Here is a 21,647-nt window from a genome sequence, read left to right on the forward strand (position 1 = left end):
CTTGACACGCTCAAAGCCCCCTCCAGAGTCTTCCCTGCATGGACAAACCCTCACCCCCACTTCCCCAGCTACCAACTTCTGCCTACACCCTAAGAACAGCCTCAACCACCCCCAGGTGCCCAAACCATTTTAACCCCACCCCCACTCCTCCTAATGCCAAGCGTCACTAAAGCTATGTCTACACTGGAGGTAGAGCTGTAATTTCAGCTAGCCACTAGAAGGAGGCATAGGTGGGCTGTTAGCCTGTTCCGCCACTTGTGCTGCCATAGCTACACTTCTATTTTTGATGCCCGAGCTCCCTCACAGCTTGTGCAGGTATGTCTCCTCAAGCTGGAAATGCCACCTCCACCTACAGTGTAGACACACCCTTTGAGGATGTGAAAGCTGATAAACTGTGTACAGCTGGGAAAGGGAGAGGTCATGGACTCATAATCCATCATCTATCTACACTTCTAAAGCTTGGCCTGATTTCCTCTGTTCTCCTGCTTGTGGACAATGAGGTTTCAGAGCAAAGGGAAGGTCTAGGTACAATGGAGCACCAGGCATGGGTTACCCACACATCGTACAGTCAAGATGGGACTGAACCCAGTTCCTGTGATACCAGAAACAGATGGTACTTGCAACAACCTCAAGAAATCTACCCATTGGAGCACATTGAAATCTACCAAGATATGTGAATCATGGTTTATAAATACCCTTGAGTGCTATTAACATATGATTGGGGATTTTTAGGGTATTTTATTTTATGTTTAATTTTAGAAAGATAAATAAGATTGCTTTCTAAAGGACAAGAATGATAGAAACAGCCCCCTTGCCTCCCACCAACACAAACACACACACACACTTCAACATGATGCTCTCACACCAGCTTGCTTTTATTAAAAGGGGAGTAACAAATCTTATAGGGGTGCTAAAAGAGCTCCCTTCTAAATTTCTACAGCTCACAAGGTTCTTTAAAGCCCAAATGAACAGCACCACTTCAGGGTTCCATTGAAGCAGGATCTGATGATTTTAGAAGCAAGTGGCTGTCTCCCCAGTTCCCTGAGATTCTGCTTGCACAATTTCAGAAAATCTCCTGTACAAAGAAAAGAGAATCAGATTTTCTGATGTTTTCCTACAGAATGAGGACAATATGTTTCATTTCAAATCAAATGGCATGGGAGTAATTACCCTTTCACTGAATGGTGAATGAAGAGGTTCTTGGTTAACCCAAGCACAGGGAATCCATTGTCCCTACTGCAACACTGTTACAGCAGTGGTTCTCAACCAGGGGGTCAGGGCCCCCTGGGGGCCACCAAAATAAACAGGGCTTCAGCCCCAGGTAGCAGGCCTCGGGGAAGAAATGCCACCTCCAGTCCCTGACTCACCTTAGAAGGCCATCAAGCCTGTGGGTTATCACCAGCAACAATTTTCCCACTGCATCAGAAAAAAAAATCAGTTTTTCATTTTTGTACCTATATTATCCTTTTATTTTTTATATTTATATTATATAATGTATGCGGGTGTGTTTAACTGTATAACAACCAATTTAAGGCAGCTTTTAATCTACTGAAAATGCAGAAAACCAGTTGTGGCACAGGTGGGTGGTGGAGTTTTTATAGCCTGTTGAGGGGGAGCTTCACAAAAATCCGTGAAAACCCTGTGTTACAGAGTTTCTAAGTGGATAGTTATATGTATCCAAATGGGGGAACTAGCTGCCTATACAGAGCACACTATGGAAAAGCACAATTAACACCCATGTAAACGGCTGTTCTATCAAACACACCTTGTCTACAGCTGAAGCAAAAATGAGATATACTTACTTAGGTGACAGAAAATGAACTGAAAAAAATGCAGAAAAGTCCAATTCCACCTGAAGTCTGACTCTGTTCTGGTGGCAGTGCAACGCTAGCAGCTCTGCCTGGTGAGATCATGGATCTCTGGGAATGCTCAGTGAATTGGCCACGAGATCGGCACTGCAGTTGGTAGCAGTGGCCACTCCAGCCTAGGACCCTGGCTCCCGCTCTGCAGGCCCAAGGAGTTGCCAGCATCACATCTCTTGCCCTCTGGAGCGGGGTGGTTACCCGCTCCTGCCCTGTTGGGCTTTAAAGCCAGCCCTGGGAGAGAGCCAGGGCTGAGGGCAAGAAAAGCTAGGCGGATTGGGGAAATGGCCGCAGCTGGGCCTATAAAGGGGCTGCTCGGCTGAAGCTTAGCCAGAGTCTCTCTCTGCGTTCAGAGAGGGAAGGGCCTGGCTGCAGGGACCGGAGGGAGTACCGAGAGTGGAGCAGGGCTGAGGGGGAAAGGCCAGGGGAGCAGGAGAGCTCTGGCCTCGAAACCCCCAGGCTGTGAGGCTTAGATTAAGGCCTATTAGGTACTGGGTTTTCAAGGGGGCAGCCCAAGGGTAGATAGAGGCAGCAGGTCCAAACCCCCTTGCCTGTGATGAGCGGCTGATACACTGCAGTCTGCCCCGGGGAGCGGGGCTAAGCGATGACTGGGAATAGCCAAGACTGAGGCGAGGTGGGGTAGTGGGTGGGGGTTCTCAGGGGTGGGGAGACCCTCAGGAATTGTTGGGGTTTACTGCCAGGGGGCAGCACCCCAGTGGGAGGAGCCACCAGGTCCTGGGAGGGACTGGGGCTGGCAGTAAGGCGGATCACCGGACGGCAGAGGGTGCTCCAGAGGCGGCTGAACTAATTTGCAAGGACAACCAGCAGGAGGCGCCACCCGGTGAGTATGGCTCTATTACACCCTCCATCTCCTATTTTAGTAGGCTGGAAAGACTCTCACTCTCCCAATTGTTTCTCTCTGACCTGTTCCTGCTGCAGCATACAGTCAGCAACAAACAGAACAGGAACAGGACAGGCTGCAGATCTGCAAGGTGGCTGAATTAACTTTACGGAAGAACCTTCATGCTTAAAACATTCACATTCATTTGGAACAACGTTAACTTTCTTGTCACCAAGATTTTTATAATTACCTCCCCTGGTTTGCAAAAGGGGGAAAATAAAGGGCTAAAAGCTGAGCTGCTTTAAGGACAGAAGGATTCATCAGCTCCTAAATGAGAAGAGAGTACTGAACACTGCAGGGTCTCCCTTATGGAACGCTGAGCTTACCTTCGACAGCAATGGCCAAAAAAGCATTTGCCAAGGTATATAGTATAGAGCGGACATTTCCAAAAGCGACAGTCACCCCCAAGGCGTCTACACTCTCTGTGGGTCACCAGAGCATGGGAAAAACCTGACAAAGGAAAAGAGCCTTAGTCATCATTCTGCAATGCAAGGTAAACTACAGTTGTGATTCCAAGATGACAGGCATTTCTCATTCACTGAGACCTCACCAAGTCTGCCCAATTATCTTCCAGTGCAAAAGTTTATCACGGCTTCAGTATAATTTCAGTGGTTGTAGTTCTACCCATGTTCAATGGCAGCCTCTAAGACCGGGGCTGGCAAACTTTTTGGCCTGAGGGCCACATCGGGTTTCCAAAATTGTATGGAGGGCCGGTTAGAGGAGGCTGTGCCTCCCCAAACAGCCATGCTTCGCCCAGCCCCATATCCAACCCCCCCCCCGCACTTCTTGCCCACTGACGGCCCCCCTGGGACTCATACCCCACCCAACACCCCCTATTCCCTGTCCTCTGTTGGGCCCCATCCACCCCTCCTTGTCCCCTGACTGCCCCCAGACCTCCCACCCCTGAATGCCCCCTGCCACCCATCCAACCCCTCCTCTCATCCCTGCCCTCATTCAACCCCCCGTTCCCCGCCCTCTGACCGCCTGACTCCTATCCACACCCCTGCCTGCTGACCACCCCCGCAAACTCCCCTGCCCTCTATCCAACTCTCCCTGCCCCCTTACCGCACTGCCTGGAGCACCCGTGACTGGAGCCAGCCACACCACTGTGCAGCTCAGAGCACCGGGTCAGGCTGGGCTCTACAGCTGCGCTACCCCAGGAGCTCGCAGCCCCACTGCCCAGAGAACTGAGCCGGCGGAGCAGTGAGCTGAGACTGTGGGGGCAGTGGAATAGCAGGGGGGAGCAGCGGGGGGGCTAGCCTTCTGGGCCAGGAGCTCGGGAGCCAGGCAGGAGGGTCCCACGGGCCGTATGTTGGCGTAATTTGCCCACCTCTGCTCTAAGAAGAGAATGGAGTGATTTAATTAAACATTGGCATTGACTTTCCAGCTGCAGGTTTTAGAACTACAGCTCAACCTTCATTGCCCCCATGCCCTTAAGAGATGGAAAGCAAGGGACTCCCTGCATTGCTAACTTCCCTTTGTGGCTGGGGTTTGGTTTTGATTCCCTCAGGCTCTGACAGTGATGTGCCAGGCAGTATCATCAATGCAATTTGGCAAAGTAGGGCTGAACTGTCTCAGTGCTGAGTTGGATGACTACAAAGATTTGAAAGAGATTGGCCTGAGAGAGTCCCTGCCAGGTTAGAACGCCTGCCCGTCTCTGAGATTCTGCTCAGATTTTCTTCACAAGATGCACTCAGGAATTGTTCCTTCATGACCAATTGCCAGTGTTTGGTTATACCCGATTGACATGCTATTTTGAAAAGGCAGCCCAAATATGCACAGCCAAAACTTTTAGAATATTTAGTTTAGAACATTTTGTTGTGTTTTCACAAAACTATCTACAGCCAACGGATAGACACTGAACCCTTAAGTGATTCATTGTCATGTCTGCAAATACTGTCCCACCCACTGAGATGAACAGCTGCCATTTTGGAGATCTGTGTTCTGTGCCCAGCAGCATAACCTCTGAGTAGGACATGAGACCTGATTTCATAAGAAGTCAGGTGGTGAGAAGCACAGAATTATTAACATAAGTCAGCAGCAGAAGTTTTTTTCCTGGTTCCTAGCCCTGTTTATCTTCTCCCAAACCCAAGGGGATATTGAAAGGAGTTGGCCAGACTTCATTTGTCAGTATCCCATCCAGATTCTGTGATTACCCGTTATAAGAAGAGTACATGCTGTGCAGATAGAATGGGGATCTCAAGCAGGAAGCCTCAGCAAAATCTGAGGAAAACACTAGGGGGATGTGGATTTTTTTTTTCCGACTGATCATAATTCAGTCAAATCTGAACTGTTTTTCTTGGTGGCAGGTGCGAGTGCGCCTAAAAAAAGGTAAGAAATTATTTTCTACTCGAAAGTATAATTGCTTGTTTTCTTTCACATCTTACCTGGGGTATCCATGAGCACCAAGAAGACAATAGCAGAGAACAGGTAAAGGAACTTCATGGCTGAAGGTCAGCTGGGAAATGAGTGTCACTGGAGAGAAGAGACACCAAGATTGAGAGAAGACACTGGGGAATGTGACCTGCTGAGCTGTACAAATATTTCTTTAATCAAAATAATATTTTAATGTGTGTTCTGATTATCCACACAGTACCATAGATGTCCTAGGAGGATTTCAGAGAAATACAATTCTATGAAGCAGGATATCTTTTAAAAATAGATATTCTGTAAATAATTTTAATTCACCAATTACTTACATTGCATTTCTCATTGAAATCTTTTTTCTTAGCCAAAGTACAGAGTGGAGAATTATTGCACATTTAAATGTATTATTGCCCAAAATAGAATTGAAAACAATTAAGAAATTACAGAGAGCAAAATAAAGGTGGTTGAATGCTCATGTTTATGAAATTTCTAAGAATTATTTCATGATGTGATGTTACAATTAAACAAAAAAATAAAAAATCGCATCAATTCATTTCAGGTGTTATCTCAATCTTATTACCAAGGAAAACCTTATCCTGGTTCTTTACTATACTTGGGAGGTGACTTTGCTACCAACATTAAAGTAGGAATGTTTAAATGCAGATTCTTATTCATTTTGGATCAGTCTGTTCGACAATGGAATTATGGAAGTGCCTGTGCCAATGCAACCAAAGAACTCCAAGGTTAGAATGAAGAAATCAGACAGGTTACTTAAGTACTAAGACTGATAATTAAATTAGTTCTCACACATTAAGCCCTAGGCATATAATGTAGATAATGGTTTAAATCAGCTACCATCAACTTGACTCAAATTTGACCCATATGCTCCTCCATCATGATGGTGAAGGGCAGGCGGGCAAATTTCAGTGAATGATGTTGTGACACTATAATTACTGAATTCCTAGAAAGCTCAACGCTCCCATCTAGAAAGTATGACATGCCCCTCCCCCAGTCTGAGACCCTCTCATTTTGCAACTTTTCCAATTTCTCTGGAATTTTACCAGTAACCTTCGGTCTTAGGCCACTTTTACTAAACATGCAAAGCTGACTAAATATTGAAATAGTGGAAACAATGTTTCCCTTACCAGCCCATTCAAAGCTTCTTCCTCTTTCTGTCAGTGTAGAGTGGAGAATTATTGCACAATTACATATTTTAAATGATTAACACAGCACTTAAAAGCAATAAGAAATTATAGAAAGAAGAAGAAAGGTGGTTAGATGATCATCTTTATGCTATTTTCCAGTCCTCACAGAGATGGAGGAGAGAACCGGCCCCATCCCTCCCAATCTGTAATTGCGATTACAGAGCCCAGGGCTCACAGTGCTTGGAATTACTGAAGCAGCACCAAAGAGGTTTCTGTCTCATGCAAATATAGCCCCTCTTCCTGCATCTCTCCTTCTTTCCTTCCCCTTTTCTCTCCTTCACCCTCCTGTCAGCCTCCCTTCATTCCCTGCCCTCCTGCCCTGCTCCCTTTCGCTGAACTCCTCTTCTGTCTCCAGTGTCCTTTCTCTCCCTCAACCCTTCTCCTTTCAGTCTTCACCTTAACATTCTTATCTGTTTCTTTCTTGCCTGTTATCTATCTCTCTCTCTCTCTCCCTCCCCCCACATTTTCTCTTCTCCGATACCCTCTCCATCATCCCCCTCCGCTCCCTTGTTCTTTGTCCTTATCCTTAACTCCAGAAATATTCCCAAATTGTAGATCCCAGAGGCTTAATGTTAGTTCATCAATGGGTGATTAACTAACACAGGGCTGCAGGGGGGACACACTCTGAATTTGGACAACTAGTATTTCCCAGTAAAAGGAACGTGGATAACTGGAATTATTCTGCAGATGGTTTTAACTCAGGTAGCTTTTAAATAACCAACTTTTCATTCTGAGTAAACATAGCGCGAAGCTTTTTACTTCAGTCACACTGCTGACTCATATCCAGCTTCTCCCACACTGTAATCCCCAGGTCCTTTTCTGCAGAACTGCTGCTTAGCCAATTGGTCCCCAGTCAGTAGCGGTGAAATTTTTCCATTGTGAGTAAACATAACATGTGTAGCTTTTTACTTCTCCATTCAAAGTGGCATGAAGGCGTGTTCTCAAGCTCAGCCTCTCAGGACACTAAGTGGTTTCTCGAAATACCTAGAAAGTTCACTCAGGTAGTTCACTCACTCAAGCGGTTATGACAACTGTGTTCGTCTTCTCTTTCTGGATCTCACAGCCATCTTCTTAGCCAGGACTTTAAAGGAAGAATTAAAAGGATGATTATGAGAGAAGTTACTATAATACTTACCAGACAGGGAGTGCTCTCGGTGGCCAGATGATGACAGTCCTGCTCACTGTCTCTCTCGTTCAGATATTTCAGCTTCAGGGAGTGACATGTTGATCAAACCAGCCTGTTTTATACAGTTTCTGAAGGCTTGTTTTCTTCTTGGCAAAGCTGCTGTCAGCCAATCCAAAAGCAACCACTGCTTGTGGGGAAGATTTGAGCTGTCCAGCCGCAGTTTGGACGTTGGGATTCTTGCAGCTCTGTCTGTGGAAAATTCCATGGTCTTTGTGCAAAACATCTTGTGCCATCCCAGATTGTGTAAGATACGTTTGGCCACTGTGGTTAGTGCAAAGTGTCTTGGGACATATAAGCAACTCCTGCTGGTTTAGCTCTGATCAGCAACTTACTTCTGCAGGCCACTTCCTAGGGGCCTCCCTGCAGTGTGGTGCTTGGCCAAAGTGACACGATTTCATGTCAAACCCACAGTCTCAACAATAATAGTCAAAAGTACAGACACAAATTGTGCCTACTGGTGCTAAGTACCTCGCAGGGTTCATCTCATTCACATGATTCAGGTAGGGGAGACGAAGACGTGATTGGGCTTCACGCTCTGCCTTGGAAAATGTAAGAAAAATTTAAAAGATTCTATGACTGATATCAAAAGTACAGGGCTGCTTGCACCTCTGTGCTCTCACTGGTCTCTGAATGTCCCCCTTATGCATTAGGCATCGGGCACTGTCCTGTCCTAGAATGGAATTATACAAGTCTCCCACTCTCAGCATATGTCTACCCTGCAATCGGAGGTCTGATTGCAGCACATATGCACACACCTGAAATAGCTTTGGTCTAGCTACCTGAGGTACCAATAGCAGCGATACCACAGAAGCTGAAGCTTGCAACTCAAATATGTATCCAGGGCCCTGGATAGATTTTTGCAGCCCATGCTGCTGTCCAAGCTGCCGTGGCTTCACTGCTAGTATTATAGTTTATCCAGCTAGGTAGATAAAGCTAGCTCGGGTACATCTAAATGGGCCGCAGACACACCTCGGTCTGTAGTGCAGACCTACCCTGTGACCACGGTTTATGTACAACACCCCGTCTACACCAACCACTTATTACCATACAGGTCTGGCTCACTAGTGCCACTTGCCTTTGGGAGCTTGTGACAAGAGCTATATACTGGCAAACAACCTTCTGAGAACAAGTGGATTTATTTAGCATGTGTAAGAAAGAATTAATGTAATGTTATATGGGCTTCTCTCCTGAGTGCCTTGTCCAGGTTTGTACACACTTGGGCTTGGGAGGAGCTGGAAACTGTGGGTGTCACAATTCGGGATGGACGAACAGCTCCAGATAAATAACAATCAACCTCTGCACAAACAATAAGAAACTCCTCCTCTTCACCTTTCTCTGCCAACAAACCTCATCTTGGCCTCCTTTGAGAACCGACTGGATGGTGGAGTGAACCTTTACTGAAGTTTGAGGAAGATTCACCTGCCCTCATAATGCTCTCATCCCTTGTTGATATTTAATCCAGGTTACTGTCAGTTAATTGGAAAGGAGAAAATTACATTCAGCCTGTGCACCATTTTGCCTCTTTATAAGGCATCCGTGAACCTGAAGGACTTTATTTTTGAGAGTGGTTTTTTTTCTCTTTTTGATTTAACTTAGACATATCAGGAAAGTCAAGTCTGGTCTTCACTCTTTTGCTGGAGATCTCTTTGGAGAGCACAGAGAAATGTCTGTCAGGTTCCTCTGCCCTAGAATGAAAGGGTCAATCTGTGGCATCTTCAACCACAATTTTCTCCTAACTACTTAAAAACCATTAGAAGGAAATAGTTGTTAACAACAACAACAACAATAAACAGACAGTTTTAATCACTTCCTTGGCACCTGTGCTGTCCTAACCTTACCAGTTTTCTTCTTTGTGCAGGAGTCTGCCTATCTGGTCCCACAGCATACACCTGGCCATTTACCTAAAGATATCAGAAGACTAGAAGTCCCGTAGAGCATATCACAACAGAAAGAATTTGAAAGAAAGTGAAGCCATTGGTTGGAATGAGCTCTCTCCTATCTTGCATAGATGAACTGTAGGAACAGACCTCCTGAGCAGACCTTATTTCATGGACACATCTGATTTGCCGCAGTGATACATTTTGGCTGGTTTTGATTAAAATTCACTTACACTTAGATGCAGAGGTCATGAAATCACAATGGTCCCTTCTGCTCTGGGAATTTATCAATCTGTGAAATGTTCTTTTTATTGTTACTGAAGGGGAGGAGAATTGGATTCAATATGCCCTAATGGAGGGGTCACCAAAAGTGTGAACTTTTGTGTGGGGGTAGTGAGCCAACACCAACTGAAGAATAAAATTAGGGGGAGAAATGTTTATGTTTGGTGAGGAGTCTGTCTAAGGGTTTTAGAGGCTATTTGACCCTTCTCTTCCAGTGATTAAAGAAGGAGCCAACTACACTCAATTATAAGCCTTTGTCACTTCTTACTAATCAGTAGCAGTGAAAATGTTGATAAAGGTGCCTAGGGTCTTTTGCTATTATACAGTATTAGGCTGTCTCCTGAATTCTATTGAATCTGGAAGATGCTTTCTAGCGGATGTTGGCTCTTCTAGGTAAATTCAGCATTCCACAAGGCAAACACAGCCACATGAACAGAAATATTTCCTCCTCTTCTTCTTGCATCCAATCTGTTCTTCAATGCTCCTGAGGGCTCAGCACACATGGCCCAGCCCAGGAACAGGCAGGAAAAGAAGCTTTTAGCTACTTCTGTGCATCTCAGATCTTGGGGTCCCTGGGGACTGCAGAAGCCCCAGCATGTATGAGAACCTCCCAAGTGGCTGCTCTTCCTTAACAGCAGCTTTGCCATTGCTGTCTATGGTAGGCCTGGGCTCAGGCTGAGGGACTGTTTAATTGTGGTGCAGATGTTCAGGTTTTTCTGGAGCCCAGGCTCTAGGTCCCTTCAAGGTGGGAAGGTCCTACAGCTCCGGCTGCAGCCCAAGCCTGGAAGTCTACTCCACAATTAAACAGCTCCTTACCCTGAGCACCAGGAGCCCAAGTGTGTTGACACAGGCCAGCAACTGGTGTCTAATTGCAGTGTAGACATACCTTAGACATAACAGCCCACAGTGACACCGTTTACCTCAAAGTAGCACCCTGGAGCCCCCATCTTCACCACTGTTATATAATTATGATATTTATTGTACAAACTATACCTTGTGAGGTATCACTTTAAAAGCCTTGATCTGCTGAATGCTAATATCCTTTTGGATTATATGTATTATCATTGTTTGTGAAGTTATGAAGTATTGTTATATATGTCACTGAAATACTTTATGAGGTTGGGAATGCCCACAGCCAACCTTTCAATTACAACAAAAGAGTAGCCATCATCAGTCAGATGAGCATTAATGGCTCATCAACCCCCAATCCGCTATTCCAGAGACTTCTTGGAGAAGGCATGTACGCCATGGGGGCAGACTAACCCTGTCACTGGGAGGATCTTTCTAGCCTCTGGAAGAAAGTAGAAAAGAACGAAAGTGACTTCATCACTTGGGCTCTCTCCCCCCACCCCCATCTTAACACCTGGCAGAACGTCTGAAAGACAAAGACTTTGAACTGGGGAAGTTGGTCCAGGCTGGAAGGTGATCCAGCCTGTGTATTGAGGACCTGTGCCTGCTTGTATCCTCTGTTAGGGTGAAACACTGCTTAGTTCAAATCTAGCTTAGTCTGTTTAAGTTAGGATTTAGACTGGACATTTATTTTTGTTCTTAGGTAACCAGCTTTGATCTCTGTGCCTGCTACTTATAATCACTTTACAATCTATCTTTTGTAGTTAGTAAATCTGTGTTATATTTCACTTAAAACAGTGTGTTTTGGTTGAAGTGCTTGGGAAATCTCAGATCAGAATACAAAGGTTGGTATGTGTCTTCGCTACACTGAGGGAGTGACAAACTATTTTGTTAATTTGCACTGCCCAGGGCTGGAGCTGGGTGGAACTGGCTAGAGCCTCTCTATTGGTAGTTCATGAGTAGCTGGGAGACCATTTGTGTAACTCATTTGGGTGTGTCCCTGCCTGTGGATGGCTAAGAACATAACATAAGAACGTAAGAACAGCCATACTGGGTCAGTCCAAAGGTCCATCTAGCCCGGTATCCTGTCTTCTGACAGTGGCTAATGCCAGGTGCCCCAGAGGGAATGAACAGAACAGGTAATCATCAAGTGATCCATCCCCTGTCACTCATTCCTAGTTCTAGCGAACAGAGGCTAGGGACACCATTCCTGCCCATCCTGGCTAATAGCCATTGATGGACCTATCCTCCATGAATTTATTTAGTTCTTTTATGGCTGTTTTGGTCTTGGCTTTCACAACATCCTCTGGCAAGGAGTTCCATGGGTTGACTGTGCGTTATGCGACGAAATACTTCCTTTTAGTTTTTTTAAACCCGCTGCCTATTCATTTGGTGACCCCTAGTTCTTGTGTTATCATAAGTAGTAAACAACACTCCTTATCTCCTTTCTCTATACCAGTCATGATTTTATGTCTGTGGATATGCAGTGCCTGTCATAGGCTTGGAGCTTGACATCAGCATTCTAGTGTGACAGCCAGCCCAGGTGGTGCATTTGGAGGGCTCAGTGATCCCACAGTCCAGGTTGCACCCCAAAGACCCCATCACAGTGGGTACATCTACCTGAGCTGGAAATGACACTTCAACCTCCCATGTAGACACACCCTTAGAAGATGGGAGAGCTGAAAAGCTCTGTGCAGCTGGTGAAGGGAGAGGGCTCATAATCCATGATCTATCTATATTTCTAAAGTCTTTCACTGGCACACCTGGCTCTCAGCCACTAGTTGACAGAAACAACAGAAAGATGCTCCTACTAATTGAGCATCACCCTTAAAGTAGGAACCTACTGTCTCAGAGTGCAGCCTGCTGGAGTTTAGTGACATACAATGGAGATAAACACGGAGAGACAACAGCCTCTGAGTAAGGCTTTGATCGATTTTCAAATCTGCATTGAAAGAATTAAAAATAATCTGCCTGAAATGTTGGATGCATGATCCAATGGCTGAGGTTAATTTCAAGGAACCTTTGGGATGGGATCAGTTATGGCTGTTGGGAGATCATGTGACTAAATGAAATGGCAGAAATCTTTTTCTTTTGTAAAATTGTTCTTGTCTTTTATGAACAATCAGGAGCTTGATTCTTATCTCACTTACTCCAGTTTACACCAGTATAACTACGATGACTTCAATAGACTTACTCCTGGTTTACAGAAGTCAGTTCAACACAGTCAGGGCTTAGACGCAGCTTGGCCTGATTTTTTCTTTTTCTCATTGAAGTTTCAGAGCAGAGGAAAGGTCTAGTTGTATGGAGCACCGTGGTGAGGGTTATACACTGTACAATCAACCTGTGACTGAACCCAGTTCCTCTGACTCCACAAACTGGTAGGTTACATAATAACTGTATGAAATAAAGATCTATCTACTCAAAAGAGCTAACTAAAAAACGTGCAGAGGATGTGTGGACCATGGTCTATCAATAACCTTGTGTGGTATTAACATGTGAAAGGGACTTTTTAATTTAATTTACTTCAATTTTATTTTAATTTTAATTTTTAAAAAATGAATGAGATGGATTTCTAAAGGAGAAGAATGCTAGAAACAGCCCTTTGCCTCCCACCAACACAAACACACACTTCAACATGATGATCTCACACCAGCTTGCTTTTATTAAACGGAGAGTTACAAATCTTATATGGTGGATACAAGGCTCCCTTCTGGAATTTCTCTAGCTCACAAGGTTCATTACGGTCCAAATGATCAGCACTTCAGGGTCCATTGAAACAGGATCCAATGATTTTTGAAGCAGGTGGCTGTCTCCCAGGATCCCAGAGATCCTGCCCATTAGTCACTCCATATACGCCTGCATGAAGAATGGAGACTCAGATTTTTTAATGTTCCCCATAGAACAAGAAAAATATGATGTTGGATTTCAAATCAAATGTCACGGGACGAATTGCCCAGTCACTGAACGGTGCGTGAAGTGGTTTTGGGTTAACTCCAGCACAGGGAATCCATCGTCCCTACTGCAATATTCTTTTATAGTGTTTTAACAGACATAGTATCTAAACTGCTGAACTGGTTGTCTACAAAAAAGCGATAGTTTAGAAAAGCACAACTCACACTCTTGTACAGTTGTTCTATCAAACACACCTTGTCTACAGCTGAAAGTAAAATGACAGATAGATGTTTAGATGATAGATAACTAACTCTGAAGGAATGCAGGGAAATTCTAATTCTATCTGAAACCTGACTCTGTTCTGGTGGCAGTTCCATGCTAGCAGCCCCGCCTGGTGATAGCACAGATCTCTGGGCATGCTCAGTGAATTGGCCAAGAGAGCAGTGCACTCTAGCCTAGGTCTCTGGCTCCCACTCTGCAGGCCCAAGGAGCTTCCAGCTTCACATCTCTTGCCCCCAATCTGGCTCTCTGGTGTTTTAGTGGCTGGGAAAGGCTCTCACCCTCCCATCTCTTTCTCTAGGACCTGTTCCTGCTGCAACATTAATGTGACCAGCTGAGCAGCCTGTATAATTTATGACACCTACAGTCAGAAGGAAGCAGATCAGGAATAGCACAGGCTGCAGATTTGCAATGTAGCTGAGTTAACTTTAGAGAGGGACCTTCATGCTTAAACCATTCAAATACATTCAGAACAATGTCATCACTGATGTCACCCTGATTTTTAAAATGACCTGCCCTGGTTTGCAAAAGGGGGAAAATAGAGTGCTAAGAGCTGAGCAGCTTTAAGGACAGAAGGATTCATCAGCTCCTAAATGAGAAGAGAGTACTGAACACTGCAGGGTCTCCCTTATGGAACACTGAGCTTACCTTCGACAGCAATGGCCAAAAACGCATTTTTCAATGTATAAAGCACTGGTGGGACATTTCCAAAAGTGACAGTCACCCCCACGGTATCTACACGCTTTGCGGGTCACCAGAGCATGGGAGAAACCTGACAAAGAAAAAGCCTTAATCATCATTCTGCAATGCAGGGTAAATTACAGTTATGATTCCAAGATGTCAGGCATTTCTCATTCACTAAGACGTGACCAAGTCTGCCCAATTATCTTCCCGTGCAAAAGTTTATCATGGCTTCAGTACAATTTCAGTGGTTGTACTTCTACTCATGTTCAATGGCAGCATCTAAGAAGAGAATGGGGTGATTTAATTAAACATTGTCATTGACTTTCCAGCTGCAGATTTTAGAACCACAGCTCTCAGCATGGACATCCTTCATTGCTCTTGCCCTTAAGGGACGGAAAGCAAGGGGCTCCCTGCATTGCTTACTTCCCTTTGTGGCTGACGTATGGTTTTGATTCCCTCAGTCTGATAGTGATGTGCCATGCAGTATCATCAATGCAATTTGGCTAAGTAGCGTTGAACTGTCTCAGTGCTGGGTTGGATGACTACAAAGATTTGAAAGAGATTGACCTGAGAGAGTCTCTTCCAGGTTTCAGAGTAGCAGCTGTGTTAGTCTGTATTTGCAAAAAGAAAAGGAGTACTTGTGGCACCTTAGAGACTAACAAATTTATCTGAGCATAAGCTTTCGTGAGCTACAGCTACGAAATGCATCCGATGCATCCGATGCATCCGATGCATCCGATGAAGTGAGCTGTAGTTCACGAAAGCTTATGCTCAAATAAATTTGTTAGTCTCTAAGGTGCCACAAGTACTCCTTTTCTTCTTCCAGGTTTGAACATTTGCCCATCTCTGAGATTCTGCTCAGAATTTCTTCACAAGACGCACTCAGAAATTGTTCCTTCATGACCAGTGTTCGGTTATACCCGATTGACCTGCTATTTTGAAAAGGCAGCCCAAATGTGCACAGCCAAATATTTTAGAATATTTAGTTTAGAACATTTGTTGTGTTTTCACAAAACTATCTACAGCCAATGGATAGAAACTGAACCCCTCCATGATGCATTGTCATGGCTGCAAAGACTGTCCCAAATCCAGATGATATCATTTCTCAAAACAAAGTCAAGCATGTTGTTGTGGAAGGTTTTGAGACCCAGTGGGGCTAAGACACTGAGATGAACAGCTGCCATTTTGGAGATCTGGGTTCTGTGCCCAGCAGCATAACCTCTGAGTAGGACATGAGACCTGATTCATAAGAAGTCAGGTGGTAAAAATCACAGAATTATTAACACAAGTCAGCAGCAGAAGTTATATTTCAATTCACAGTCTCCTGGTTCCCTGTGCATCTTCTCCCAAACCTAAGGGGATATTGAAAGGACTTGGCCAGACTTCATTTGTCAGTATTACATCCAGAGTCTGTGATTGCCTGTTATGGTGTGAAGATAGAATGTGGGTGGCTGAAGCAGGACGCCTCAACAAGATCTGAGGAAAACCCTGATGGGATGTGGATTTATTTTTTTTCCAACTGGTCATAATTCAGTCAAATCTGAATGTTTTTTCTTGGTGGCAGGCGCAAGAGCTCCAAGAAAAGGTAAGAACTTTTTTTCTACTTGAAAGTGTTAGACAACGTTAGTACAGGCTCCCCAATATCCCTTTTTATTATTGCTTGTTTTCATTTACATCTTACCTGGGGCATCCATGAGCATCAAGAAGACAATAGCAGAGAGAAGGTAAAGGAACTTCATGGCTGAAGGTCAGCTGGGAACTGATTGTCTCTGGAGAAAAGAGACACCAAGATAAAGAGGAGAGAGAAGACACTGGGACACTGGGGAATGTAACATGCTGAGTTGTACAAATATTGCTTTAATCAAAATAATCTTTTAATGTGTATTCTGATTATTATCCACACAGCACCATAGATATCCTAGGAGGATTTCAGAGAAATACAATTCTATGAAGCAAGATATCTTTTAAAAACAGATGTTCTGTAAATAATTTTAATTCACCAATTACTTACATTGCATTACTCATTGAAATCTCTTTTTTCTTAGCCAAAGTACAGAGTGGAGAATTATTGCACATTAAAGTGCTTTATTGCCCAAAATAGAATTGAAAACAATTAAGAAATTACAGGGAGCAAAATAAAGGTGGTTGAATGCTCATGTTTATGAAATTTCTAAGAATTATTTCATAATGTGATGTTACAATTAAACAAAAAAATAATAAATCAAATCAATTCATTTCAGGTGTTATCTCAATCTTATTACCCGGGAAAACCTTATCCTGGTTCTTTACTATACTTGGGAGGTGACTTTGCTACCAACATTGAAGTAGGAATGTTTAAATGCAGATTCTTATTCATTTTGGATCAGTCTGTTCGACAATGGAATTATGGAAGTGCCTGTGCCAATGCAACCAAAGAACTCCAAGGTTAGAATTGAGAAAATCAGACAAATTATTTAAGTACTAAGACTAACAGTTCAATTAGTTCTCACATATTAAGCCCTAGGCATATAATGCAGATAATGGTTTAAATCAGCTACCATCAACTTGACTCAAATTTGGTCCAGATGCTCCTCCATCATGATGGGGAAGGGCAGATGGGCAAATTTCAGTGAGTGGCGTTGTGACACTGTATAATTACTGAATTCCTAGAAAGCTCAACGCTCCCATCTAGAAAGTATGACATGCCCCTCCCCCAGTCTGAGACCCTCTCATTTTGCAACTTTTCCAATTTCTCTGGAATTTTACCAGTAACCTTCAGTCTTAAGACATTTTTACCAAATATTCAAAGCTGACTAAATATTCAAATAGTGGAAACAATGTTTCCCTTACCAGCCCATTCAAAGCTTCTTCCTCTTTCTTTCAAAGTGCAGAGTGGAGAATTATTGCACATTTACATACTTTATAAGCTTTAACACAGCATTTAGAGACAATCAGAAATTAAAGGAAGAAGAAGAAAGGTGGTTGGATGATCATCTTTATGCTATTTTCTAGCACCCACAGAGATGGTGGAGGGAACCGGCCCCACCCCTCACGATCTGTAACTGCGCTTAGAGAGCCCAGGGCTGACAGTGCTTGGAGGCACTGAAGCAGCACAAAAGAGGTTTCTGTCTCATGCAGATATAGCCCCTCTTCCTGCATCTCTCCTTCTTTCCTTCCCCTTTTCTCTCCCCCACCCTCCTGTCAGCCTATCTTCATTCCCTGCCCTCCTGCTCTGCTCTCTTTCGCTGAACGCCTCTTCTGTCTCCACTGTCCTTTCTCTTCCTCAACCCTTCTCCTTTCAGTCTTCACCTTAACCTTCTTATCTGTTTCTTTCTTGCCTGTTATCTCTATCTCTCTCTCTCTCTCCCTCCCCCAAACCTTTTCTCTTCTTTACTACCCTCTCCATTATCCCCCTCTGCTCCCTTGCTCTTTGTCCTTATCCTTAACTCCAGAAATATTTCCAAATTGTAGGTCCCAGAGGCTTAATCTTAGTTCATCAATGGGTGATTAACTAACACAGGGCTGCAGGGGGGACACACTGTGAATTTGGATAACTAGGATTTCCTGATAAAAGAAACTTGGATAACTGGAATTATTCTGTAGATGGTTTTAACTCAGGTAGCTTTTAAATAGAATCCTACAATCCTAGAATATCAGGGTTGGAAGAGACCTTAGGAGGTCATCTAGTCCAACCCGCTGCTCAAAACAGGACCAAAACCAACTAAATCATCCCAGCCAAGGCTTTGTCAAGCCAAGCCTTAAAAACCTCTAAGGATGGAGATTCTACCACCTCCCTAGGTAACGCATTCCAGCGCTTCACCACCCTCCTAGTAAAATAGATTTTCCTAATATCCAACCTAGACCTCCCACACTGCAACTTGAGATCATTGCTCATTATTCTGTCATCTGCCACCATTGAGAACAGCAGAGCTCCATCCTCCTTGGAACCCCCCTTTGGGTAGTTGAAGGCTGCTATCAAATGTCCCCTCACTCTTCTCTTCTGCAAACTAAACAAGCCCAGTTCCTTCAGCCTCTCCTCATAAATCATGTGCCCCAGCTTCCTAATCATTTTTGTTGTCCTCCACTGGACTCTCTCCAATTTGTCCACATCCTTCTTCTAGTGGGGGGCCCAAAACTGGATGCAATACTCTAGGGGTGGCCTCACCAGTGCCGAATAGAGGGGAATAATTACTTCCCTCGATCTGCTCGCAATGCTCCTACGAACACAACCCAATATGTCATTGGCCTTATTGGCAATAAGGGCACACTGCTGACTCATATCCAGCTTCTCCCACACTGTAATCCCCAGGTCCTTTTCTGCAGAACTGCTGCTTAGCCAATTGGTCCCCAGTCAGTAGCGGTGAAATTTTTCCATTGTGAGTAAACATAACATGTGTAGCTTTTTACTTCTCCATTCAAAGTGGCATGAAGGCGTGTTCTCAAGCTCAGCCTCTCAGGACACTAAGTGGTTTCTCGAAATACCTAGAAAGTTCACTCAGGTAGTTCACTCACTCAAGCGGTTATGACAACTGTGTTCGTCTTCTCTTTCTGGATCTCACAGCCATCTTCTTAGCCAGGACTTTAAAGGAAGAATTAAAAGGATGATTATGAGAGAAGTTACTATAAGACTTACCAGACAGGGAGTGCTCTCGGTGGCCAGATGATGACAGTCCTGCTCACTGTCTCTCTCGTCCAGATATTTCAGCTTCAGGGAGTGACATGTTGATCAAACCAGCCTGTTTTATACAGTTACTAAAGGCTTGTTTTCTTCTTGGCAAAGCTGCTGTCAGCCAATCCAAAAGCAACCATTGCTTGTGGGGAAGATTTGAGCTGTCCAGCCGCAGTTTGGACGTTGGGATTCTTGCAGCTCTGTCTGTGGAAAATTCCATGGTCTTTGTGCAAAACATCTTGTGCCATCCCAGATTGTGTAAGACACGTTTGGCCACTGTGGTTAGTGCAAAGTGTCTTGGGACGTATAACGAACTCCTGCTGGTTTAGCTCTAATCAGCAACTTACTTCTGCAGGCTGCTTCCCAGGGGCCTCCCTGCAGTGTGGTGCTTGGCCAACGTGACACGATTTCATGTCAAACCCTCAGTCTCAACAATAATAGTCAAAAGTACAGACACAAATTGTGCCTACTGGTGCTAAGTACCTCGCAGGGTTCATCTCATTCACATGATTCAGGTAGGGGAGACGAAGACGTGATTGGGCTTCACGCTCTGCCTTGGAAAATGTAAGAAAAATTTAAAAGATTCTATGACTGATATCAAAAGTACAGGGCTGCTTGCACCTCTGTGCTCTCACTGGTCTCTGAATGTCCCCCTTATGCATTAGGCATCGGGCACTGTCCTGTCCTAGAATGGAATTATACAAGTCTCCCACTCTCAGCATATGTCTACCCTGCAATCGGAGGTCTGATTGCAGCACATATGCACACACCTGAAATAGCTTTGTTCTAGCTACCTGAGGTACCAATAGCAGTGATGCCACAGAAGCTGAAGCTTGCAACTCAAATATGTATCCAGGGCCCTGGATAGACTTTTGCAGCCCATGCTGCTGTCCAAGCTGCCGTGGCTTCATTGCTAGTATTATAGTTTATCCAGCTAGGTAGATAAAGCTAGCTTGGGTACATCTAAATGGGCCACAGACACACCTCGGTCTGTAGTGCAGACCTACCCTGTGACCACGGTTTATGTACAACACCCCGTCTACACCAACCACTTATTACCATACAGGTCTGGCTCACTAGTGCCACTTGCCTTTGGGAGCTTGTGACAAGAGCTATATACTGGCAAACAACCTTCTGAGAACAAGTGGATTTATTTAGCATGTGTAAGAAAGAATTAATGTAATGTTATATGGGCTTCTCTCCTGAGTGCCTTGTCCAGGTTTGTACACACTTGGGCTTGGGAGGAGCTGGAAACTGTGGGTGTCACAATTCGGGATGGACGAACAGCTCCAGATAAATAACAATCAACCTCTGCACAAACAATAAAAAACTCCTCCTCTTCACCTTTCTCTGCCAACAAACCTCATCTTGGCCTCCTTTGAGAACCGACTGGATGGTGGAGTGAACCTTTACTGAAGTTTGAGGAAGATTCACCTGCCCTCATAATGCTCTCATCCCTTGTTGATATTTAATCCAGGTTACTGCCAGTTAATTGGAAAGGAGAAAATTACATTCAGCCTGTGCACCATTTTGCCTCTTTATAAGGCACCCGTGAACCTGAAGGACTTTCTCTTTGAGAGTGGTTTTTTTTTCTCTTTTTGATTTAACTTAGACATATCAGGAAAGTCAAGTCTGGTCTTCACTCTTTTGCTGGAGATCACTTTGGAGAGCACAGAGAAATGTCTGTCAGGGTCCTCTGCCCTAGAATGAAAGGGTCAATCTGTGGCGTCTTCAACCACAATTTTCTTCTAACTACTTAAAAACCATTAGAAGGAAATAGTTGTTAACAACAACAACAATAAACAGACAGTTTTAATCACTTCCTTGGCACCTGTGCTGTCCTAACCTTGCCAGTTTTCTTCTTTGTGCAGGAGTCTGTCTATCTGGTCCCACAGCATACACCTGGCCATTTACCTAAAGATATCAGAAGACTAGAAGCCCCGTAGAGCATATCACAACAGAAAGAATTTGGAAGAAAGTGAAGCCATTGGTTGGAATGAGCTCTCTCCTATCTTGCATAGATGAACTGTAGGAACAGACCTCCTGAGCAGACCTTATTTGCATAGACACATCTGATTTGCCGCAGTGATACATTTTGGCTGGTTTTGATTAAAATTCACTTACACTTAGATGCAGAGGTCATGAAATCACAATGGTCCCTTCTGCTCTGGGAATTTATCAATCTGTGAAATGTTCTTTTTATTGTTACTGAAGGGGAGAAGAATGGGATTCAATATGCCCTAATGGAGGGGTCACCAAAAGTGTGAACTTTTGTGTGGGGGTAGTGAGCCAACACCAACTGAAGAATAAAATTAGGGGGAGAAATGTTTATGTTTGGTGAGGAGTCTGTCTAAGGGTTTTAGAGACTATTTGACCCTTCTCTTCCAGTGTTTAAAGAAGGAGCCAACTACACTCAATTACAAGCCTTTGTCACTTCTTACTAATCAGTAGCAGTGAAAATGTTAATAAAGGCACCTAGGGTCTTTTGCTATTATACAGTATTAGGCTGTCACAGGGACAATAGAGACCAATTATGGCAGCTGTATCCCCCTCATGCTTTGGGAAACTTCTTCCCAAGCCCATTGTGGTATGGTATCTCCCATAGCATAATCCAC

The 21,647-nt window shown here is 44.3% G+C and overlaps 2 long non-coding RNA genes across 3 annotated transcripts in view; one reads left to right on the top strand and one right to left on the bottom strand.

Moving 5' to 3' along the window:
- Window positions 1-21,647, top strand: part of LOC119853474 — a 107,975-nt gene that overhangs the window by 42,597 nt on the left and 43,731 nt on the right. The window lies entirely within an intron of this gene.
- LOC119852506 lies at window positions 852-19,153 on the bottom strand. Of its 2 annotated transcripts, XR_006279678.1 has the most exons (5): window positions 18,997-19,153; window positions 16,066-16,153; window positions 14,349-14,472; window positions 1,368-1,416; window positions 852-1,075 (listed from the first exon to the last, which is right to left on the bottom strand). It is a non-coding gene; the product is annotated as an uncharacterized LOC119852506 (long non-coding RNA). The 2 variants fall into 2 exon arrangements; XR_005291690.2 differs by lacking the exons at window positions 852-1,075; window positions 1,368-1,416 and adding an exon at window positions 13,169-13,385.

The sequence above is a fragment of the Dermochelys coriacea genome, chromosome 3 (genome assembly GCF_009764565.3).
Source record: "Dermochelys coriacea isolate rDerCor1 chromosome 3, rDerCor1.pri.v4, whole genome shotgun sequence".
Taxonomy (NCBI): domain Eukaryota; kingdom Metazoa; phylum Chordata; order Testudines; family Dermochelyidae; genus Dermochelys; species Dermochelys coriacea.